This window comes from Pteropus medius, unplaced genomic scaffold (assembly GCF_902729225.1).
Source record: "Pteropus medius unplaced genomic scaffold, Ma_sr-lr_union100, whole genome shotgun sequence".
NCBI classification, from domain to species: Eukaryota; Metazoa; Chordata; class Mammalia; order Chiroptera; family Pteropodidae; genus Pteropus; species Pteropus medius.
Window position 1 is genome coordinate 136 of NW_024353232.1, and position 5,985 is coordinate 6,120.

Consider the following 5,985-nt stretch of genomic DNA (forward strand, 5'->3'; position numbering starts at 1 on the left):
GGCCCTTGGGGCTCGACCCCGCGGAGCCAGGGACGGGAAAGGCCCCAAGTAGAGAGAGAAAAGAGCCCAGAAGCTGCAGGAGCGCAGGTGGAGGCGGGAGGTGGCGAGGGGCGCAAGGCTGTTCATGCAGCCCTTGGATTGGGGCGGCTGCCCAGGACCCCCGAGACAGCCTGCTAGCGAACGAGCAGGGCCCGCGGGCGTCTAGGGGCACCCTGGCTTGAGGGCGGGGGGGAAAAAAAAGGGGCGGCAAAAGTCTATAGCACCCAGTATTCCCAGGTGGTCTCCCATCCAAGTACTGACCAGACCCGAACCTGCTTAGCTTCCGAGATCAGACGAGATCGGGCGCATTCAGGGTGGTATGGCCGTAGGCGGGAGGAGACGTCGCTTGCCGCCTGAAGAGCCCGAGCTTGGTGTCCCGGGAGCCGGAGACATCCGGCATGCACCAAACCTCCTGGGATTAGGGGGGGTGGTTACAGGGACTGGGGTGCCAGGGTTCCGCCGGCGAGGCAGCGGCGAACAAGTGCCAGTCGCGCTAAGGCACCGCAGTCCTTGGCCGCTTCTTGGCTGTGCGGGAAGTCTGGGTGGGCGCTCTAGCAACCCGAGCTTCCGGTCTTGGCCACTCGGACGGACCTGCGCACCTAGGCACCTGCAGCCCGGCTAAGTCCGGGCTCCGGCCCTGATCCACATGCACACCTCCCATGCCTTTCCCGCCGAGCTGTTTCCGAACTGCTCAAACACACACGGAGCCCCCGGCCACACCCTGAGGCATCGCTTCGGACACACGCAGCCCTCTCCCTCCACCAGGACCAGGGACCCGCCCAGTCCGCTGCCCCTTGCCTTAACATCGACCTTCTGCATCAAGAGAGGCAGACAGAGATTGAGACAGAGAGAGACAGAGAGAGACAGACAGACAGAGAGAGAGAGAGAGACAGACAGACAGACAAGACAAAGAGATAAACAAAGGAACCGAGACAAGACAAAGACAGAAGGACTCGTCAGCTCAAGGCTCAAAACGGTCTGGGATCAAGCTCGATCCTCAAGACAAGGCTAATCAAAAGCTCCCAGAAGGGACTCAAGGTCCTAGGAAAAGGAACCCATGAGGCTCTGATCAGACAGAATCAAAGACAAAGATCCAGAAATATGAACTCAATCTCAGGACAAGAGATGTCACAAAAGTCTCCATTTCTCCCCTCAGATAGATAACAACTCATCTTTATCGTCTACCTTCAAATGCCCACCAGACGGCAGCAGAGAATAATTTCTCATGACATGTACATTTTGTTTATCCCAAGCTACACACGTGATGTCCATGTACAAGAACTTTGTTTAACCAAATGTCCTTAGGTGTCATTTTCTAACTGTATGAGATAACGAAAGAAATAACTGTTTATGATATGTCCTATGGCGTTATTCCCAAAATGCTCAACAGATGGCAGCGGGAAATAAATTTTTCTGCTCACATACATACCTGGGTGTTATTTTCAAAATTTTTAAGAGATAGCAACAGAGAACAGTTTTTCATTACATGCCGTCTCGTGTTATTCTCAAGTTTAACCTGAAAAGGCACCAGAGAAAAAATTATAACGGCATACCCTGTAGTGTTTTTTTTTAAATGCACACGAGATAGCAGCCATTTTTTTCATGACTTTCACTGTGGTGTTATTCCCAAATAACAACCAGATGGCATCAGAAAATAATTTTGTGCTGACATTCACCGGGATATTATTTTCAAAATGCCCATGAAATAGCAGTAGAAAATAACTTCATGACATGCACTCCTGTGTCTTTAAACAGATGCAAAGGAAATGGCAGTAGACAAAAGGTGATTATAATGACATTCCTTTAGGTTTGTTTTCAGAATGCACCTTACATAGAAGCTGAAATAACATTTTATAATGTGCGCTGTGTTGTTATTCACAGGATGCCCAGCAGATGGCAGCAAGAATAAATTTTATTACACTCGTGTTATTCTCAAGATGTACAATAGGTGAAAGCAAATAATGAATATGGTGACCTACACCAGGTTTTATTCCCTAAATGTCCACCTAATCGTAGTTAAGAGTAACTTTTTTTATTTCAGACAATCTGGTGTCATTCCCAAAATGCCCACGAGATGGCAGCAGGAAATAAATTTTAATGATGACATACACGTGTTATTTTCAGAATGCCCACGAGATGGCAGCAGAGAAAAACTCTTTGTAATGTTATGCCCTGGGGGTTCTTTTCAAAATAAACATGAAAAAGCAGCAGAAATAACCTTATGACCAGCACTGTCATGTTATTCCCATATTTCCCGCCAGATTGCAGCAGAGAATGAATATTCATAATGATCTACACTTGATGATCCTTATTCAAGTGTCATCCCCAAAATGTACACGAGATGGCAGCAGAGGATATGGAATCACATTTCAATACCTAAACTCTGGTGTTATTCCCAAAATGCACATTAGATGGCAGGAGATAAAGAATAACGTTTCTTAACCTAAACTCTGGTTTTATTCACCAAAAGCACACGAGATGACAGCAGAGAGGAGCATTTCCCTGCCTTAAGGGCTCTGCCCACTATTAAATAAGAGTTCAGAACTTCGATACTTAGCTCACTTTGAAAGAACTCCTGTCCTTTACATATCTCTTCTCATCCCGGGCCACGGCTCCTGTCCCCTCCTTCTGTCCCTCCCCGCACCGTCCCAGTCCCCCTCCTCTGTCCTCGACCCTCCTTGAATGGCAGCCGGCCCCCGCTAGACGGACCAGAGCCGCAGCGGGGGCCGGAACGGCAGCCATACCTGCGTCCGGCGTGTACGAGCGCTTGCCTCAGTGACCTGCCTCCGCGCTGGCCTCAGCACTTGCCTCACGCTTGTTCGGCGTCACCGCCACCATGCGGCGTCACCGCCATCGTCCGCTGTGCTGGCCAAGGAGCTGCCCCAGAGGTGATGTGGCGCAGACCCCTCGCCGGGCAGAGGCTACTCGCGCTCTGAGCCCAGCGCTGCGCGCACGGCTTCAGGGGCAAGGGGAACGCGCGCCTGCTTCGCCCCTTCATCCCGGGCCTTGGCTGGTTCCTGGCCATGCCGAAGGTCTGGGTCGGCGTTCTCACATCCCGGGACTGCCCAGAGACAGAGCGAGTGACAGGAAAGGAAGGAGAAATGAGAACACAGGTCTCCAGGGTAGGCCCAGTGGGAGCCCAAAGGAGGGGACTGGAACGGCGTCGCCGGGGAAGGGGAGGGCCGCGGGCGTTAGCTGGGGTCAGACACAGAGATAGCGAGGAGGAAACGGACAGAGACGGAGAGAGAAAAGCCGCGCGCAAAAGAGCGCGAGCCCGTGCCTGCCCACTCAGACAGCAGGACAGGACACGCAGACGAGTGCACCGATGCACAGAGCCGGATCCCGACTGTGACCCCGAGACCCTGTAGCCGCCCTGAAGAGGCCGCTTCTACAGCAGAGGGTGGTCGTGCCGAGGCTAGGCTTGGGCAGGGAGGCGGTTCATGCCCCGTGCCCAGTGCCCTGTGCCCTGGGACAGGCTGGGGGCTCAGGGAGGCTCGTTGTACTCGGAGTCCTGTCCGGGGTCCCACCACATAAATGAAAGACGAGCGGGCGCCCTGGTGTGTGTGTGTGTGTGTGTGTGTGTGTGTGTATTATTGTGTGTGGCCGCTTCGCCCGCTGGCCTGTCGTGGCTAAGGGGCTGCTTACGCGCCTTGTTCTCGTGTGTTTCAGCCTCTCTGACGCGGATGGTTGGTCCCGCTTCCCGTCCTAGCTGTGCAGGGCGGCCTCGCACCTGGTCTGAGGGCATCTGGCTGTCTGGTGGGAAGGGCGGGGAGAAGCGTGCTGACCGAGACTTGAGGCTTTGGGCGGAGCTAAGCGGGGCGCGGCGAGCGGCGGGCGGGTGGTGGTGTCCGGTCCCTAATCCCTGGGATGCGAGCGTACTCCCAGATTGTCAGAAACGGCGGCGGGTCTTGGCCTGTTCGGGGCAGTGCCGAAGGTGTAGTTTGGGCGCTCTCGGATCCCGGGACTGACCAGCAAAATAATAACTTCTCATGATGACATACACTCATCATTTATTCCCAGGATACACACTGGATGGCAACAAATAATAACTTTTCATGATAACATACATTCATGTGTTACTCAAGTGATGCCCAGGATAACAGCACAGAATAATTTTTTCTGAGGATGTACACCTGGATGCTATTCCCAAAATGTCCACCAGATGGCAGCAGAAAGTGCCTTTTTCTTAATTGTTCTCTAATATTATTCCCCAAATGCACACTACATGGTGGCAGAAAATGAATTTACATGCTGCCCAACACTCCTATGTTATTCCTAAAATGACCACAGGAGGGTGGCAGAAAATAATTTTTTCTAATAACATACACCAGGGTGTTATTTTCAAAATGCTCACGAGATGGCAGCCGATAATTTTTCATGAAATGCATTCCAGCATTATTCCCAATATTTACACAAAAGGGGAGAAGATAAAAAATTCTAAACAACATGCCCATCAGTGTTATTCTTATATGCACACGAGACAGCAGCAGAAATAAGTTTTCATGACATGCACTGTGGTGTTACTCCCAAAATGCAGACCAGATTGAAGAAGAGAATGAATGTTCATGACCTACACTTGAGTGTTATTCCTAAAATGCCCACCATATGGCAGCAGAGAGTAATTTTTTTTATTACATCTATTCTTAAGTTATTCTAAGATGCAAATTAGATGACAGCAGAAAAGATATTATGATGGCATACACTGGACTGTTAATCCTAAAAATGCCCACAGGATGGCAGTATAAAATTAATTTTTATTATGACAAACACTAGTTTGTAATTTTCGATATGGCATGAGGTGGCAGAAAATAGTTTTGCGTTACATGCAGTTTCCTGATTTTTCCAAAGATGAACATGAAATGGCCATGGACTGTAACTTTTCACAATGACATGCCCTTGGGTATCCTTTTCAAAAGGCACACCAGATAGCAGCTGAAGTTATTCTTTATGACATGTGCTGTGATCGTCTTTGCAAAATGCTCACCAGAAGGCAGCAGAGAATAACTTTTTTACTTACACTGCTGTATAATTGCCCCCAAGATTGGGGCAGAAGATGAATTTTCATGATGACCTACACTAAGGTTTTATCCCCCAAATACCCACTAGATGGTATAAGAAAATAAATTATTTTGATGACAGACAACTAGATGAAATTTTAAAAATGCCTACAAGGACAACTTTCATGACATGCACTCCTGTGTTATTCCCAAGTTTCACAAAAAGTGGGAGCAAAGAAAAATATCAAGACAAGAGGCCCTTGGGTGTTATTTCTTAAATGCACATGAGACAGCAGAACATTTTCATGACCTTCATTCCTGTTATCCCCGGGATTCATACAAAATGGGAGCAGAGAAAAATTTCATTATGCAGGCCCTTGGGTGTTATTTTATAAGTGCACACAAAATAGCAGCAGAACTGAGTTTTCATGCTATGCCCTGTGGTGTTATTCCCCAAATTCCCACAGGATGGCATAAAAGGATAAATATTCATGACAACAAACAATGGCGGTTTAATCCTTAAGTGCCAACAGAAAACAGCAAAAAATAACTTTTGATTACTGACCATCTACTTTTATTTCCTAAGTGCGCACCAGATGACAGCAGAGAGTAAATTTTTTTTATTACTTATCCTCTGATGTTATTCCCAAAACGCTCACCAAATGGCAGCAGAGAATGCATATTTATGATGACAAAACCCTGGTGTTATTCTTAACATGCTTACCAGATGGCAGCGGAGAATGACTTTTTTTTACAATCAGGTATAATTGTCGAGATGCACACAAGATAGGTGCAGAAAACAAATTTATATCTCAACTACACTCAGATTTTATTCCCAAAATTTACACCAGGTAGCAGCAGAAAATAAATTTTTATGATGAGATACACTTGGGTGTTATCTTCAAAAAGCCCACCAGATGGCAGCATTAAATAAATTTTATGATATGCA

General features: G+C 48.2%; 1 non-coding gene across 1 annotated transcript; it reads right to left on the reverse strand.

Annotated features, from left to right (window-relative positions):
- Window positions 1-251: 251 nt before the first annotated feature.
- On the reverse strand, window positions 252-370 carry LOC120592774 (5S ribosomal RNA). The gene has a single exon (XR_005650204.1). It is a non-coding gene; the product is annotated as a 5S ribosomal RNA (ribosomal RNA).
- Window positions 371-5,985: the final 5,615 nt, after the last annotated feature.